The 18,191-nt window shown below is 34.8% G+C and overlaps 1 protein-coding gene across 1 annotated transcript in view; it reads right to left on the bottom strand.

The window, feature by feature from the left end:
* Positions 1 to 18,191, bottom strand: part of LOC111064454 (RYamide receptor-like) — a 390,152-nt gene that overhangs the window by 297,878 nt on the left and 74,083 nt on the right. The gene's annotated exons all lie outside the window — the stretch shown is intronic.

The raw sequence follows: 18,191 nt of genomic DNA, 5'->3' as shown, positions 1-18,191 counted from the left end.
TATCTCTCTTGATTATTCAGGTGTTCTTTTAATTTTTTGCAATTGTGATGCGGTGTGAAGAGCTACGGCTATAAACATTAGGTTTTAGTTGAGATGATATTATCGTCCTTCAAAGCTTTTTCAACTGGTATTCAAATGCATCCATTCCAGTTAAGTTTTTTTCCATGAATCTGTAATTTTTGAAATTTGAGTAGGTCTATTTCAAACTTTTGTACTCGGGAGTATGTGACGAAGATATTGGCGTTATTTTGAAGGAAACGACTTAAAAGATGAAACAGTATCAAATCCATTCACTTGGATTATTGTCTTCTCACTCAGTATTATCATACAGAAAAAATAGCAGAAGAGGGTGCTAATCTCATGCTATAGCTCGATTATGTTCCAAATTTCACTATAAACCAAAGCACTCTAAGGAATGCAGCCCTGTTTGACGGCGTACAACTTTGGCGGTAGCCCACTTTGTCGTCAGCCCACTTTGTCATCGTCCCATTCTAGTAGTTAGTAGTCATAGTCAAGGTCTTCGAAAATATTAGCGGTTTTTTTAAGGAGACGACCCAGAAGACGAACAGTATCAAAATCAAGTCCATCCACTTGGAGTAATATGTCTATTTACTCAGTACTATCTTAGAGAAAAGATAGCATAAGAAGATATACCATGGTATAGGACGTTTATGCTCCAATAATATTACTGTTAACTTAAGCCGACAGTCATAGTAGTTGTCTTTGGTGAAGCTATGTGACGCTGGTAATCCTCATACTGTGTCGTTCTTACACTCTCACCTGGCAAAAACATCAATAAGAGATAGTTTTCGACAGTTATAGGCTTGAGTTGACAAAAATTCGGCATGACATTTAAAATATAAACGACCTATACCATGGGATATCTTCTTACGTTACCTATCTTTCTTTCTGTCTTTCTGTCTTTCTGTCTTACTATCTTTTATGACAACCAAGAAGATGGCGAACCTGCCGAAAGATCTCGTTGTCACAGTGAGTGATTAATTCATTTATTGTAAATATCTGACTGCTAGTCGTTTCTTTCTAACAGCAAAAAGTGATTTAATAATAAGCAGTTCGTGATGGAAAACAACATCGAAGAAACCTATCTTTTCTCTATGGTATAATCTCTGCTCACTGAGAAAACATGACCAATACAATCTCTTCACCAACCTCTCTTAAGCCATTTTAACATGGTCAAAACAGGTACGCTTCACAAGTAGTGCACTGGAACATATGATTTCTATGGCGATAGCTACTATCAATTATTATTCCAGAGCTTACTTGTAAATAGTACTCGACTTGACCATGCTCAAAAGTCTTGGTGGAACTGAGCATTAGAGTATTATGCCTTCTAACTTAGTATTATATCTGCGCACTCAGTTATTTTCTAAATGAAAACGAGGTTTTCACTGTGTGAAAGCACTAGTCTGTCGAACTGAACTGAAAAGGTCCTTTGAACATTGAAATTGTTCACTTTTCAATGATAACATCCAATGTTTTCCTAAACTGAACCAGTTGGAGAATGTTCAATATATTTGGCTATATAGAAATTTGGGAATCGTTCATAGAGCTAATGAGAACTCATGATCCAAACAGATTTAATATACAGATACAAAATAGTTACAGAACCGCAGGTATCATGTAGAATGGATAAGATAAAAAATAATTCCTTAATAAATTTTTCAATTTCAATCTCATTTATTGCCAATAAGAATATTCAAAACATATTACAAAGTGTTTATAATATGACATATCATTAAAATATGATTAAATGAACATATAATTACTTATACATATACTTGAATAAAATAAAATATAAAATCTAGGCGTCACCAGCAAAAAGAAAATCTTTGCCCGCTGGTGAGAGTTGCAAAACATAAAGAAAAAACATATTATTTCGAAATAATGCAAAAAGTTAAGGTTAAATTCAACTAATAATTACAAAACTTTATAACAGCAGAAACATGAAAAATCAAAAAAATATTGTGCAGTGAAAAGACTATAAATGATCATAAAATGGATAAGATAGGATAATTCCTGTAGAATGGATACGCATAAATAATTATTATGTATCAAATTGTTCATTCATAAGGAGATACAGAATAGATACAGATGCGTAGGTATCTTGTAGAATGGATAAGGTAGGCATGAATTATTCCGTATTAATTTGTTCATTCATAAGGAGAATATCATCGCCTGCTATTTCTCGGGTATGCAACCCGCTGAACACCAAGCACTGAGCTAGTTGGGCAGTCTCTTTAGCAAACTCAAACTTTTTTGGTGGGTGAGCCGTTAATGAAGGGTGTACAACGATTTTCGAGCCGAGTTAAAGTGAAGCTGTTTAGGATTCTGAGTTCACCTAATTATTTATTTATTCCATTAACAAATCATAATTATAATATGATTGTGAGAAGACAACAGGCATAGGCCAAAACTGTCTTCTCCCATTATTATTAGCAAGGTGAATTAATTGTTGCTATGGGTTTCAACGCATGATCGCGACATCGTGAATCACGCAAACGTAGCAAACATAATCAAACATACTCGAAGACAACAATGATGATAGATGCATTTATTGATTTTCACATCAATAAGAGATTGGAACTAATAAGGGCAAGACGTAGTAGCATTCAGGATTTTGATAATAATATTAGGATGAATTGAATTACATTTAAATTTGAATGGAATTAAATTTTGATTGCCAAGATTTTAATAAAAATGGATTACATTTATAATATTGAGATAAACCTAATTTATACATTTTTCCTATTATAAGTGGGCTTCTAATCTCGTAGACAACTATTCCAATAATCTCGTAGGATACGCTAAGAAGTATGAGCTCTGTTCACTCCTTACCAATATACAAGATATGGGCACATATTATACAAGTTTATTGAAGAAGATTATGATGCCCTACCTACAGATAACACTAGAGAGAATTTTCAAAGTTCACCAACTTTGGATGGGAGAAATCTGGATCAACTCAACTGACTATTAAACATTACCTTCTAAAAGTTACTACAGCCTCAAGTTATCATTATTGTTCAGGCTCTATACAATCATTTGTCATTCTTGGGCTATTCAATAATGGTACTGAGCTGATCATTCTTGAGTTCGAGAGCGTACTTGCTTTTCATCAGGCCAACATCGTACAAAATAGTACGTTACCGTTCCGTACCGTATCGTATTTTACGGACAGTACGGTCAGGTAATATACAGATTTCAGCTCGCTATCGATCTTCTATTATATTATAATATCGGGGCACCGAGCTTCGCTCGTTATTTTTACTTTCCTTGCCCTATTACCATAGGTAAGGAAAGTATTGCTTTACGAAAAAAATTAAGGTACCCCAATTTCTAAATTTCTATACGTTTCAAGGTCCTCTGAGTCCAAAAAAGTGGTTTTCGGGTATTGGTCTGTGTGTGTGTGTGTGTGTGTGTGTGTGGTGTGTGTGTGTGTGTGTGTGTGTGTGTGTTGTGTGTGTGTGTGTGTGTGTGTGTGTGTGTGTGTGTGGTGTGTGTGTGTGTTGTGTGTGTGTGTGTGTGTGTGTGTGCGTGTGTGTGTGTATGTGCGTATGTGCGTCTGTGTACACGATATCTCATTTCCCAATAATCGAAATGACTTGAAATTTGGAACGTAAGGCCCTTACAATATAAGGATCCGACACGAACAATTTCGATCAAATGCGATTCAAGATGGCGGCTAAAATGGCGAAAATGTTGTCAAAAACAGGGTTTTCCGAGATTTTCTCGAAAACGGCTCGAACGATTTTGATTAAAGTTTAACCTGAAAAAGTCATCGATAAGCTCTATCAACTGCCACAAGTCCCATATCTGTAAAAATTTCAGGAGCTCCGCCCCATCTATGCAAAGTTTGATTTTAGATTCTCAATTATCAGGCTTTAGATACAATTTAAACAAAAAATTTTGAGTGGAAAATATTCAGCATGAGAATCTCTACAACTAATGTTCAGTAACATTTTCACCAAAAATTAAAAATAAGCTCGAAATTCGAGAAAATGTGATTATCCAATTGCGAATTGTTGGCAACTGTTGATTCTATTATGATTCACTATGAAGAGATAGCACACCTCGTGTGTCTTCAGCGTTATTTCCCTGTCACCAGCTGGCTTAAATCTTTGAATAGTAGACTTGAGATGCGCGGGAACACTAGCGTCAGGTGATCAATTTCCATAACGGCAAGGAAAGTTGTGTGAGTGCGCCACACCAGATTTTTTATTTATTGATAATCAGAACACAATTCTCTATAATGATCGTGTTTATATTTTACAGTTGGCTAAATGTCATCTTATGAATTTCGGGGATGCGATATTTTGATTTTTCACATACTCACTCGCTCACTCACTTTTTTACTATCCACAGCTGTTTCAGCCAAGGATGAATTATCCTTTCAATGTCGTTCAGCGAGTTTTCCCAAGGATGAGACCTACTGCAATCGAACAATAGTTCATATATATATATCATAAACAATAGTCAATATATCATAAACCTACAATGTTCAAAATCTCGTGAAAATCGTTAGAGCCGTTTTCGAGATCCGTTAAACATAAATAACCATATATAAAATACAAAAAATATACGGAAATTGCTCGCTCAATATAATAGGATTCATATCAATGACTCAGCACAGTTTTATCATTGCACAGCTGTTTAGTTGAATCGATCTTCACCGCGACTTACTAGTTCTCTTATTGATCGGAGATGATGGTTCTTATATTTTGAACTTGGATGATTTGATACTCTCCCATTTTCAAATGATTCATCAATATTAAATGCCTCTGGGTATCAGTTGTACGAATTGAATAATGTGATGCAAATTGAATTGTATGCCAATTATATGACGCACAAGGCTGAGTGAAGAACGTTGAGAATTCATAGCTCTCATTAGCACAAGCTTAAGGACTTAATTGCCTAGAGTTTTAGGCTCGATTGCACAACAGACGGTTGAATTTTAACCGTGATCAATTTCAGGAGAACCAATCAGAGAAGGCCTCCTTGATAGGACGGCTTCTCTGATTAGCTCCCTTGGAATTAATCACGATTAGAATTTAACTGGCTGTTGTGCAACCGGCACAAAGTGCCGCTAAATAAAGTGTTGATAAATAAATTCTTCACCTCCATATTAGCAAAAAATTAATGAGTATTAAAAAAATTGATGAGTTCCAGTTAAATTTGCAAGAGAATCATTCAAAACTCCTTAATTTTCAAGTTTGAATAAATAGACTTTGCTAATTAGATAGCCAACTCCAGTATAGCTCGAGATAGCTTAATTGAGGAAAGGTAACCTACAAGGAAATTCATGAATTGGAAATGTCATAAACTCGAAGTAGACCGTGAAATGAAGACAGGGAAATTCTGAGCATCGTAAATAGCTGGCGAAATGTTCCTGGAACGAGAACACAAGCATCTTGTTCAGGAAATAGTCGAGTAGGTACTATATTCTAGAGATGTGCATGAACTCAAGCATTAAATTTCAAATTACTCTTCTTGAATAGTTGCATGAACTTAAGCATTCTATTCTCAATTAGAAATAATTGAAAATCAAGCCACAATAGTAGCGTTTACATACAGTATAAACAAAAAATTATTCTAGAATAATAATTCCGAATAGAACAATAACTGTAAACTTCTTATTATTAAGTCCAATAACTCATTCCTTGGATATAATCGATAAATGGTGAAGTTATGCATCAATGATCAAGGAAGGAAGTGGAAGGGGAAAATCCCGAGTTCACTCCTTATCATGTCTATGATTCTATATTATCCTGAATTCTGAATAAAGTCTTTACAAGTGATGAATGAGCTGGCTGTACTGAAAAAAATAGTTTGAGAAAGGAATTTAGGGAAAGGGAAGTGTGAAGCGATAAATTTTCAATCTCTGAATCAATAATTGAGGAGGTAAGTGAAAGAGGAACTTCTCATTATGTACTCACTAGTAATGTTTTGATTTTTCAAGAATGTTCATGTTAAGCATTCATAAGAGGTTATTAACATGAGAAAAGGTTACTTAAGGATAATTATTATCCAATTCTATCAATTGTAGAAACCCCCTATAAGAAAAAGTACATATTATGGCCTATCACATGATCTATACTGTTACGTTGACGATAAATTGGATAGATAACTTTCTGTTGTGTAGTCGTTTCCATTTGATATGAAATAGATAAGTTTATCTTCATTCATAAAAAGTTAATTGAATGAGAGAAGGGTACTCAAGAATCTTTATTTCATCTATCAAGTATAGTAGCCCCCCATAAGCACTTATTGCATAATTACATTAGCTATATACTGTTCCGTTGACGATGAATTTTAAATACAACTCTCTGTGCTGCTGTGAAATTGTTCTCATTCTATATGGAAAAGATATAAGTTGAGGCAGTTAGAGAAGATAAAAAGGCTCAAATTCAAGAAAGGAGGTAGGCTAGTTAATTAGAGTGAAAAGAAATAGTATAGTATTGATAAAACGGTACAGAGAGTGTTTAGAACTGTTATTGTTAAGTCGTTCCCAATGTTTTAATTTAATATGAAATAGATAATGAGTTCAGGCAGTTGGAGAAGATAAAAAAATCCAAATGTTCTGAGAAGGAGGTGGGCTAGCTGATCAGAGGAAGAAGGAATCGTACAGTATTGATAAAACGGTACAAAGAGTGTTTAGAACTAATATTATGAAGTCGTTCCCAGTGTTTTCATTTAATATGAAATAGATAATAAGTTCAGGCAGTTGCAGAAGATAAAAAGACTCAAAAGTTCTAAGAAGGAGGTGGGCTAGTTGATTGAAGGGGACATGAATTGTAGAGTATCAATAAAATATTACGGAGAGTGTTTAGAGTGTTGTGAAGTCGTTTTAATGTGATATGAAATAGATAAGTTGAGGTTGTTGTGGAAGATGAAAAGACTCAAGATCAAGGAAGGAAGTGGGCTAGTTGATTAGAGGGAGAAGAAATTGTTCAGTATCGATACAACAGTACATAGAATGTTGAGAACTGCTGTTCTGCTATTGTGAAGTCGTTCTCATTCAATATGAAATAGATAAGTTGAAGAAGATGAAAAGACTCAAGTCCGAGAAAGGAGGTAGGCCAGTTGAGTGAACAGAAATTGTACAGTATCGATAAAACAGCACAGAGAGTGTTTAGAATTGCGAAGGTTTGCATCAAAGAAGGAGGAACAGGGATCAAAGGAACGGTGGCAGTAAAAAGTGAACGCGATGTTTGGGAATTTGTTTGAGTCTATTGATTGGGCCGAGTCCAGGTCAGGCGGCTCACGGAATGGAGGAAAGACTAGTCACAAGTAGTCCTAGTCACTGGGGTATTTTCGAGCTACTGAAAAATAGAAAATTAATATATTAGGACAAAATATATGGGGGGCGATAGGGTTGAATGGGAGACGAAATGTGGAGCAAAGGGCTGAATGTTGTGGAAGGTTTGACAGGCTGCGCAGTCCAAATGCGCAGTGGAATATCGACCTAGAGTACAGCAGGCAGTGGCGTACCGAACGGCAGGGAATTTTCAGGGCACAAGCAGTGGCGCTCTCTACTCTATGCTCTCTCAACTCGCTTCTGTCGGTGACAAGTCCGGAGAAACCCCCTCCCCTTCCACCCTGACTGGGGGATCTAATTCAATGAACAGGCTCACAGATTAATACTTTTCCACTCACCACAATTCGATTCGGAAAATTGGCCGGCTACAAGGCACTTAATAGCTCCCCGCTTCCTCTTCCTCACACTCTTCTCTCACCTCCCCCCCCCATTTTTTATAAACACTTTTCATGCCTGAGTGACTGCTGCTGCTACAGACTAACAGTAGACGCCACAGGAAACAAAAACGTCGAGTATGGTGTGGAAGCGGAAAGCTGTTAGCACCATAGATCAAAGCGTTCACTTCCCCGAGTGTCAAACCGAGGAAATTGAGTTCCGTCATCAGCTTTCTCTGGAATCAATCTATTTGGTGCTCACAATATTTCCAACACCTATGAACCACATCATTACTGTTTGAGAGAGATTCAGAAAGCTCTCATTATAACTAGAAAATGTGGAAGTTAAATATAACCTAGACCCATAGACTAAGTAAACAGATCTGTGTTAGAACATTTTGACTGTTGCATAAATATTTTAATTGGAACCGTTTTGGGCTTTTGTTTAGCCTGTGGCACGTCTCTAGAAGTTGTATGATTCTGAATTATTGAATGAATAAATGGATGATTCCATTTTTAATATAGTTTAGGTTTATTTTATTTTATTGCTGGTGTAGTGGATTCAAGCAAAGTTTTTCACCAAAATGAACTAAGTACGAATTAGTAAAAACCTCTGTTATTCGAAATTATCATATTGTAAACTAACAAGTAGTGATGATGGTAGATATTATGCTTCTGAAAATCATCTAGATCGACACATGTAGTTATAATGTCAGAATTCCCATAGTGTGGTGGGGGGAGGCGAATGACGCACAATGCGTCATTGAAAGGGGGTTCCAAAAAAGGGTTGGGAGTGTTCAACATGACGGACTTAATATATTTTCATTTCATCTACGATATTTTATCTAAATAAACTGATACTGTACAGGTGTAGGCCTACTCTACTGTGTATATTTATACATGATATTTCTGATGACTATGCAATTGATGTTATTTACTATTTGTCGTTGATTGAGTTGAATGGACTGAATAGATTCATATATTTGCATCGTATGTATACGAATTGGATTTATCGGTGATTTGTTAAGTATGAGATTGAGTGTACGAATTACAAATAGGGGAACGTTGAAATGTTGGTTGTAAACAACAGGCTTTCAGCTCAACAGCATTACCCTTTCCTAACGTATTCCAAACATAAGCTACACCCAATATGAAATATAATATCAGAAAATACATAAAATATTTCAACTATACATTAAATAGATGAACATTGATATTCACATCACACTTGAAAAGATGATTATTGATAGAACAAATTATTTAGTAGAATCACCAAACAAACGTGTCATATACTGCGGGATCGTTGCTCCCTTAATGCAGTTCAGTAATTGTGACGAACAAGAAAAGTAAAGTAAAGTAAAGTAACAATTTAAATTTGCATTCTGTGTTGTTAAGAAGGTGATGACTGTGATAAATAACGATATCAAATGGAATCATGTTAATAGTGTCAAAACTAATGATTTATTAAAACAATTTGAGACACTAGTTACTGTTGCTACGCCATTATCAATCTCTAGTTTCTAGCTGAATGGAAGTTGAACATTAGCAGCATAATATCAGCTGATAGTTGCAGTGATAGTAGTTTTAATTTTTCTGCTCAAAATTTTCAAGTTTATTTCAATATTATTGAAACTTTCGGATTGTTTAGTGTTATTTCCGGCTCTTATCAACCCTTCAAAATTCAAAATTCATCAGTCATATCTCGAATACGTATTCTCTGAGTGTTAATCTTTGGTGAAAACAGAAATTTTAAACTTAACCTCACTTTGGACTATTTTTGTGCCAAAATCAAGGAATGAAAAGTTTTGGGCAATTGCCTGTTTCTCTTTCCAAATATCGTGTTTGTGACTGTTCTAATAAATAAAAATAAATAAATAAAAATAAATAATATATATAGTGTGGCTGAGGTTCTAAGATTGGCGATGAGCTGTGACCAATAGAGACTGAGCTCTATTGCAATTGGCTGAGAGAAAACACACCCAAGTGTTCCAAATATGGTAATTAGACAGCAACCAATAAAGAGACATCCAGTAAATGACAAAACCAAATGCATAGTATGAGGAAGAATGAGCCGATATACTGCTTTATTTTTGAAAAGCAGAACACACCACTAATTTAGTATTATCTTGGAGTAGTAGTTCGGTTTCTCTCTTCTTGTTATTTTACATGTAATTTGACCTTGCTTCCCCTTTATGTCATTTTTTCACCTTCGATTTTTATGTACTTCTAGTATTCTCATGTTGAAAGTTGCCATAATCTGATTTTGTTAGTTACTAAGACCTCTTTATTGATTGATGTCTAACGGTTTCCATGACGATCATTTGGAATATTTGAGTGTGTCTCGTCTCGACCAATAGCAGTAGAGTTCAGCCTTTATTGGTCACCAGCTGATTGCCAATCGCAGGGCTTCAGCTACACTACATAATCTGCTGCACGATTTTCAAGCTACAGTTCACTAGAGTTGATAATGGTGTCCGAAATATATATATATATATATATATATATATATATATATATATATATATATAAACGAAATGGCACTCACTCACTGACTGACTGACTCACTCACTCGCAGAACTGAAAATCTACCGGACCAAAAACGTTCAAATTTGGTAGGTATGTTCAGTTGGCCCTTTAGAGGCACACTAAGAACGGATTTGGAAAAATTTCCAAAGATACGCCCAAAATCTGCGTTTTTCCAGCGTTTTCTCAGCTTTATCGAGAACAAATGAACAGACAATGTTCAAATTTAGTACAGAAGCTCAGCTAGGGTGTAATAATGTTGTGATAGAAGGAATTTGCAATAACGTCAAAGATACGCCCAAAATTTGCGTTTTTCCAGCGGTTTTTTCTTTTTCTCAGATTTATCGAGAACAAATGAACAGAAATTGTTCAAATTTAGTACAAAAGCTAAGCTAGGGTGTTATAATGTTGTGTTAGAAGGAATTTGAAATAACGCCAAAGATACACCCAAAATCTGCGCTTTTGTGCGTTTGGGTGAAACCCCTACTATAACCTACTAAAACCTATATCTACCTGATAATTTCATGAATCCGGTCATTTGAGAGACTTCTGATAATAGATAAAGATATGTTATCAATAGAGAATTGTTTTCAGTATAAGAAAGTGTTAAACTTCAATGCCGAATTATTGTCTTTGAAGTATCATTGTTTAATACATCAACATAGCTTGAAAAAACCAGCTTAATCATACAGTTGATTAAAATAATTGATAGGTGACTAAAACGTAACAACTTCAGTATTCTATATAGGCTGCGGGCTTCCGTGGTTCGAAACCCACCTAAAACTGTAGGCCATTCATCTCTCATTCATCCACCTCATTACCCACGCACAAGCCTAGAGCTCATGTGGGAGTCGCCATCAGTCAAAAAAAATCTTATTCGGTCAGACATTTTTGTACAAGCTCTTATCCCATTGTCATTTTCCATGGTCAAATAATGAACTATTGTTAGCATCATCAAAAAAGAGGAACCAATACAGGGTTTCAGTAGCATAATAGGTTTTTGATATTCTGTAAAATTTGTGAAAGTTTCACAAAAATGTTGAGATAGGTTAAAATTTCATAGTAGAAAACCAAAGATAGTATATAGCTATATAACTTACTAGCCGTCAGGCTCGCTTCGCTCGCTATATCCGTCTAGCAAGGGGGCTCCGCCCCCTGTTCCCCCGACTGGATCGTCCAAAAATGAGATCAGCGGGCTCGCTTCGCTCGCCTGCATGTAGACCTCAGCGGAACCTCTGTACCGAATTTGAACGTATTATGTCAATTTGATCTCGAAATACAACTGTTACTATATCGGCGTATCTTTGGAGAACAAAATAATTCTTCCACCTCAGCCAAACCTGTGTACTGAATTTTTTTAATATATATCAATCAATTATTGAAAAAGGTGAGGAAACGCAGATAAGCTGAGAAAACGCTAATTTTGGCTAACTGGATAAATTGGTATTCAGGAGGTCCTGGATAAATGCATTTCAGTCTTCAACTTGGTGCCAACCTAACAAAGTCAACTCAACTTAATGCCAACCTGACAAAATTTTTAATTTAGTTACCAGAACAACTGTTTCGAAGAGGTACTCTCTCTAGATTATAGTTCTATATTAACATAATTATAGTATGGACATTTCAATTATAATTTTAAAATATTGGAATGAGAAGAATATACATGCTAAAAGAGCTTTAAACCCTTAAAAACCACCCTTAGGGTTAAAATATCGCTGAAATATTTCTTAGTGCGCCTCTAAAGGGCCAACTGAACATTCCTACCAAATTTGAACGTTTCTGGTCCGGTAGATTTTTAGTTCTGCGAGTGAGTGAGTAAGTGAGTCAGTCAGTCAGTCAGTCAGTCAGTCAGTGAGTGAGTGAGTGCCATTTCGCTTTTATATATATAGACTATTTTAGTGAAACAAGGAACAAGTGGAAGACAAGAGCTCAATACAAAATTTACATCTTAATGACCGTGAAAATCTGGTCAATAATTAATGCAAAACGACAATCACTCGGTGACCTTGATATTGACTTTTGATATTACACCTTCTGTACCCTGTCACTTAGTTCATTGACATTACTATTTCACAGAGTTTTTGTGTGTATTGACTTTTATCGACCTTATTAATTATTGACCTTGTTTATTTCACGGCTATTGTTAACTACTGAACTAGGTATTCCTTCATTTGTCGCTTGGTATTTTGCTAGCTACATGACTCCACGTCTGTTGATCCTTCAATTGTTCTATGATCAGCATCAATCTCCAATTGACAAATCTTCAACACCTCTCAATTCAGAATCAGTGTACAGTCTCTATTCATATTACATCGTTTACAATCTACATCCATTTATTGAAATCACTTATCGACATTTTCCATTATTCATCGATTCAGTAAACTCATACTGTATTCAGAAAAAAACCAAGGTTTTGATGACCAAATGACGTTACTCACAATATTTTTACTTCTACTTACATCCTTTCATATCAAACTGATTGTTCAAACTTTACCGTTTCATGTGAGAACATTTCAGTGATACTCCATGTAAAACACTTCAGTCTATAGATTGATATGATTCAAATCAATGTTTTTACTTCCTCAAAATATGACAAAATCACAAAATTTACAAAGATAAGTTCACCAGTAAATAAGTTACTACTCAAAAAGTACAACAGAACTTTGTTCGTGAATAAGAGTCATTTCCTATTCTACACTCACTTTTGTAAGTTTTTAACGCTAGTGCGTAAGTTCTACTTTGTTTCGATGAACAAATAAATAAGGGAATCTGAATCTGAATCTTTTCTCTGTCTCATGTATATGTAGCCTACAGGACGTTTTTTTGAGTGGACCTACAGCTCTAAATCTCTCAACTTCACATCGTAACCCTGCAAAATTAACGAGTGATCTCCAAGACTACATCCAGTGCTTTATTCAAAACAAGTTGATTGATGAGATGAACTCCTGGATGTTGATGATTGATGACTATATCTCTGCTATGTACCAAGTATTTTCAAGTGCAAAGTGAGATAAGTCCTTCCAGTTTTTAATCCAGCATCAGCGAATCCATCTCGCGATCTACTATCAATCACTGTGACAGCGTGTAATTCAAAAGATATTAGTATCTTTCCATTGCAGTGTATTCTGATGTCTCTACCTCATAAAGAGCTGCAAGTATTGCTGAAGCATTGCTCATACATTCATAATAATCTTTCGCTATTGACCTGAATTTTCAATGTCAAAACCAAATATGGAAACAATCTTCAAGATTACAAACAATTTTTTTTTCATTTTTTATGAAACTGAATAAGGGGGATTGCTTCTTTAACTCGTGGTTTATAGGAATCACATTCTAAATGTGATCTATGTCATAGAAGTAATAACAAATTGACAGAAAATATAAATTACAATAAAGGCACTACCGGCGAAGAACAACTTGTGAGCCGGCAGTGAGCTCGAACTACCATATTATTAACATTATTGAAAGAATAGAATAAATTTTATTAAAACACCAGGTTTATAAAACAAGGTCACATCCCAATCATTGAGAACGATAAGTGAGAAAATGACAGAACAATTAATAGGAAGCTGAGGCAATAATATATTTGAAGATTTATAGCAAAAATGAAGCATTATATTTATATGAACAACATTCTCTTCGCTTGAAGTATCCTCAAGGATATTATTTGTGGCTTCCTAGCATTGTTATCATGGATTTATCTGAAATCATAGTAAATATTAGTACTTGAGAGTGGAATCGACTAATCATCAACGTACCCCACATGATTGTCACGTATTTTTTATAGTTAAATAACGATTAGCCTCCTGCTTGGCATCAGTCGGTAGAGCATGAAATATTTTAATAATTATAAAAATCAGGTCGTGGTTTTTTATAGGATACAGTCTCACTTTAGTACGACATGTTCTTGTCATCATACATAATGGGCTCATACAGGAGCTTATAAAAATAATACTGATAATTATTAAAAATAATATATGGTACTCATCCTATAATATTGAGGAATAAAAATAAATCGCACACCATAAACAATTTGATACATATATTAACAAATATTGCAAAAATAAATCAGAGCAAAAATATATAGAGCGACACAGATATATAATATAAGATAGAACAATAATCGAAATCAATAGAATATCACAGGCTAATACTATCTTTAAATTTTATAGCACGAAAGTTACCATGTGCTTTCATTTTTATGATGGTATGCATTCATTTGCATGTAGCTGCGATATCAGCTTGCTATACTTGTCGACTTGGACAATTCTATTTTGAATAATTTTAGGTCCGCTGATAAATGCCAAACTAGTAATCCCAATATATATATTAAATTCTATAGTTTCTAATAGATTTCATTGTAATAAATATATTTTTTATCTCAGGGTGCGAGATTCGGCACCTGAAGGAATAAAAGAGCAATTCATCTAGTGAATCAGAGCTACATTAAATTATCGTAAATAATATTGCAGAAATTAATGATCATATGAATATTGTATAACAGCCTAGATTTTATACTTCTTTGATTGATAGATCTTCTGATATATGGATTGATTCGTTACTTTCTAATAAAATACCTTTTATACTACATTTACTTGCGCAAGTATTTTTACCAAATTCTTAATTTATAAGAAAACCCTTTCGACGAGCTAGCTTTGATTCTTATTAATTTCGAAGCACTGAGGGCGCCCTATCACTATTTCAATATTTTTCACTCACGTGTCGGAATTTCTTATGCTGCTGATGTCGATCCAACTCCTGGTGGTCCTGGATTATTGTGCCGGAGTCGTCTCTTCCAAGGGGTACAAAATTATTTAAAAATGACTTTTGCTTTATAAGAGCATCACAAAATCTACAAGGATAAGTTCAACAGTGAATAAGTTACTACTCAAAAAGTACAATACAGAACTTTGTTCGTGAATAAGAGTCATTTTGCTATTCTACTCTCACTTTTGATTATTTTTAACGCTAGTGCGTAAGTTCTACTTTGTTTCGATAAACAAATAGATAAAGGAATCTGAATCTGAATCTCGTTTCTCTCTGTCTCATGTATATGTAGCCTACAGGACGTTTTCTTGAGTGGACCAACAGCTCCAAAAATCTCTCAACTTCACATCGTAACCTGCAAAATTAACGAGTGATCTCCAAGACTACATCCAGTGCATTTATTCAAAACAAAGTTGATTGATGAGATGAACCTCCTGGATGTTGATGATTGATGACTATATCTCTGCTATGTACCAAGTATTTTCAAGTGCAAAGTGAGATAAGTCCTTCCAGTTTTTAATCCAGCATCAGCGAATCCATCTCGCGATCTACTATCAATCACTGTGACAGCGTGTAATTCAAAAGATATTAGTTATCTTTTCCATAGCAGTGTATTCTGATGTCTCTCCCTCATTAAAGAGCTGCAAGTATTGCTGAAGCATTGCTCACACATTCATAATAATCTTTCGCTATTGACCTGAATTTTCAATGTTAAAACCATAGATGGAAACAATCAATTTTGCAAACAATTTTTTTTTCATTTTTTTATGAGACTGAATAAGGGGAATATTGATTCTTTAATTCGTGGGTTTATAGTAAATCACATTCTAAATTGATCTATTTGTCATAAAAGTAATTACAAATTGATAGAATAAATATTATAGATTACAATATGGGAACAACCTGTGCTCCGGCAGTGAGCTCGAACAACCTATATTATTAACATATTGAAAGAATAGAATAAATGTTATTATAAACAACCAGATTATTATAAAACTAGGTAACACCCCAATCATTAAGAACAATAACAGAGAAAATGACAGAACGATAGGAAGCTGAGGCAAAAAATATATTTTGAAGATTTATAACAAAATGAAGCATTATATTTATATTGAACAACATTCTTTTCCGCTCAAGTATCCTCAAGGATATTATTTGTGGCTTTCTATCATTGTTATTCATGGATTTATCTGAATCCATAGTACATATTAGTACTTGAGAGTGGAATCGACAGAATCATCAACCTACCCCACATGAATAAGAAAGAAAAAAATGAGTGGTGGATATTCTCAGCGGGTATCGAGATCGAGTACCATTTTGTTTATCAATTTTCAAGAAAATGACTTTCTCAGAGACAAGTTATCCTACAAGGATCTTATCCTACGAGAGTAGATGACTCTACATAGTTTGAGATTATTATTATAGTGAAGTCCTCGTTATAATAGCAGTAGTGAAAGATAGGAGAACAAAGTTGCCGAATGTCGACCTTGCCACTGCATATTCTATAGAGGATAGCTGATTCCAGTATTTATAATGTGATATCCACCGTTTATCTTTGTTTAAAATAATCAATTATATTTCATTCGTCATGACAATAAACTTTTCAATGATCTAATAATGAATTTTCATGATTGAGATTTAATATTTTGTTAATCAATTATTTTTCTAATTGAAAAACGATTTGGGAACGTTGCAAAGATAGAGGAGGATAGCGCTATCTGCTTTTCCGAATAATAGAGAAGGATAGCAACACCAATGTTAATCGAATACTGCCATAACGTGGACATCACTATAGGCTCTCGAACTGTATTCCTGACTGAGCTAAGTTCCTCTACCTTTCAATCTGATTCACTTTTTTTGTAATCCTTGTGACAAACTTTTGAAGCTTCTGAATTTCATGATACACAAGTTGAAGTAATCGTGATAGCTAATTGAAGTAATTGTTTCTGACTGAGCTAAGTTACTTCAACTGCCAATCTGATTTACTTTTTCTTGTAATATTCAAACGTTGCTGGTGACAAACTTATGAAGCTTCTGAATTTTATGAAACACAAGGTGAATTAATCTTAACGGTGGGAGGATACAAAAAAGTTGGAAATTATACTGCCATTATAATGAGGACCTTACTATAGGCTCTCGAATTGTATTCCTGACTGAGCTATGTTCCTTTACCTTTCAACCTGATTTACTATTTCTTGTAATCCTTGTGACAAACTTTTGAAGCTTCTGAATTTCATGATACACAAGTTGAAGTAATCTTGATAGCGGGAGAATACGAAAAAGATGAAGATTATACTGGAGATTCTTATGATCTTACAATCGCAACCGAATGATAGACTACTCAATTTTTGTGTCTATGTCTTTTTTTTGTCAATGGGGAGTTGAGATCTCTTACATTAGAGACAAGTTTTCTGAGGATAAAAAACGTGATCCGCTTTTTCCTTATCAGATGGCAGTAGGGGGAAAATCTCTCATTTCTTGTCGGATGATTACAGTCGTGTGCTCTTACACGAGCTTTTTCCCTCTTCGACGATAACACGAGGTGATCAACGCAGAAAATCGCTCTCGTCTAATACTTCCTGTCCCAGTTCTAGTTTAATCAGCGGAATTCGGGTCTGGTCGTTCAATCCCTTACATTGCCACCCTTATCATGATTTATCCCTGATGATATCTCAAGCCAACTATCTAAGAAACATTTATCGTCTTACACGAAACTCTTCTCACTAATGTTACATTCACAAGATATTTCATAGCAGAGTCTGTCTGCTATATACAATCTAGTACGAGGGTACTAAATTGTATCGCTTCAGGTGGGTAAGGCGACATTTCTTCGAGCAACTGTCTAAAATATTCAAGCGACATTTTTGTTCGACATTTCTTCGATCAACTATCTGAATTATGGTTTTAATCATCTTTGCAGCTAGTGCAACTGATGATTAAAGTAAATCACTCAAAATTCAATAATCAGAATAGATTTTTCCTCATAGATGATTTTGATCTGTAGAGAGACTCCAATTAATCAAGTTGTGGAGACTAGATATTGTCTAACAATTGATTATCTATTCAAAATCAAGATACCGGTTCCGGTTGTTACACCATCATCTATCTCTGGTAAACTAAATCTATGTAGGAATAAAGAACAGCAGTAGGCTATTATTTATTCTCACAGCCGAGCACTGTTATTAGTGGAA

The sequence above is a fragment of the Nilaparvata lugens genome, chromosome 2 (assembly GCF_014356525.2).
Source record: "Nilaparvata lugens isolate BPH chromosome 2, ASM1435652v1, whole genome shotgun sequence".
NCBI lineage: Eukaryota > Metazoa > Arthropoda > Insecta > Hemiptera > Delphacidae > Nilaparvata > Nilaparvata lugens.
Note: the sequence above shows the minus strand (reverse complement) of the source record. Positions and strands in the feature narration are given on the sequence as shown.